The 1,286-nt window shown below is 27.3% G+C and overlaps 1 non-coding gene across 1 annotated transcript; it reads right to left on the bottom strand.

The window, feature by feature from the left end:
• Nucleotides 1–576: 576 nt before the first annotated feature.
• TRNAH-GUG (transfer RNA histidin (anticodon GUG)) lies at nt 577–648 on the bottom strand. The gene has a single exon. It is a non-coding gene; the product is annotated as a tRNA-His (tRNA).
• Between the last annotated feature and the right edge of the window lie 638 nt (nt 649–1,286).

The raw sequence follows: 1,286 nt of genomic DNA, 5'->3' as shown, positions 1-1,286 counted from the left end.
AGGAACGAGGAACTACAGTATGAAACTTGTACTCGATTAAAAGTAAACTATAAATTTTTGTTTCTTTTCGAATTTAATTAATATTTTACCTCATTTTCTCAACCGCTATTTAAAAAAAAAATTAAATCACTTTTTCTTTTTTTTTAACAGTAAATTATAGATTTTAGGGACCAGGAATGGTTTAGTAACAAAGACACTGAACATCTCCTGCATCCAGGTTTGCGTCAGACCATTATAGAAAATCTTGAATCAATTATTTGATCTAAGACAACAACCATTCTCTTTTATCCTTATATCACGTAATAAAATATAATATATTTAATATTCCACCAAAGAATATTTTTCAAATCCGTTTCATGCATAAGTAGTTTTTATTAAAAAATATACACATACACTAGAAAATACTTATAGATCAATTTAATCGATCATTTTATTTAGGAACCATTTGCATACAATATAACGTGTAATGATATATAAATAATACAATATATAAATAAATATAATATAAAAGTATAATGTTAAAAAACTATCAAGAACTTAATCTAATATATTTTTTACGATAAAAAAAATAATCCGTGCCGTGACCAGGATTCGAACCTGGGTTATTGCGGCCACAACGCAATGTCCTAACCACTAGACGATCACGGCTGTCCAGCAGACCGTGGAAGTGGTCTTGTAGAACCAAGAATTAGAAGGGTCCTACCTTTCGGGGCGAAAAAAAGGCCGTTTACAATAAATAGCGTTTTAAAAAATAAATAAAAAGAGTTGATTTTGTTATTAAGATATTACATTATAATTTTAATTCTATATACTATCAACAAAAAAATCTATTTATTATTTTTTAAGTTAAGTTTAGATTTAGATATTTAAAAGAAGTTATTTGTTGCATATGAATTTATATCTTAATCATCAAGTATTTGCATGAGTATCAAGCATTTTAGCTTGGAATAAAATACAAATTTATTTAATATTGCTTCTCTGACCAGGTCAAAGGTACATAACTTAATCCTCTCATATCTATACATCAGCATCACTTACGGTTTTTTGTACCTTATGGGATATCCTATACTGTAATAAACTTCCTCGTTTGAAATTCTAAATAACAATAAACTGATACAGTTAACACGTTCTGGAATTTTATTCCAAGAATAATTTTATTTTTCAGTCCCTTGTTTATATACTAACTCTTCACTTGAGCACTGTAGAAGACCTACACAGTGGGTCGAAACGTCGAAAATGAATAAATAATTGACAATAATAGTTAAATAAATTATAATTTTATATTA

This window comes from Halyomorpha halys, unplaced genomic scaffold, assembly GCF_000696795.3.
Source record: "Halyomorpha halys isolate HHAL.00 unplaced genomic scaffold, Hhal_1.1 Scaffold1245.1, whole genome shotgun sequence".
Lineage (NCBI taxonomy): Eukaryota > Metazoa > Arthropoda > Insecta > Hemiptera > Pentatomidae > Halyomorpha > Halyomorpha halys.
Note: the sequence above shows the minus strand (reverse complement) of the source record. Positions and strands in the feature narration are given on the sequence as shown.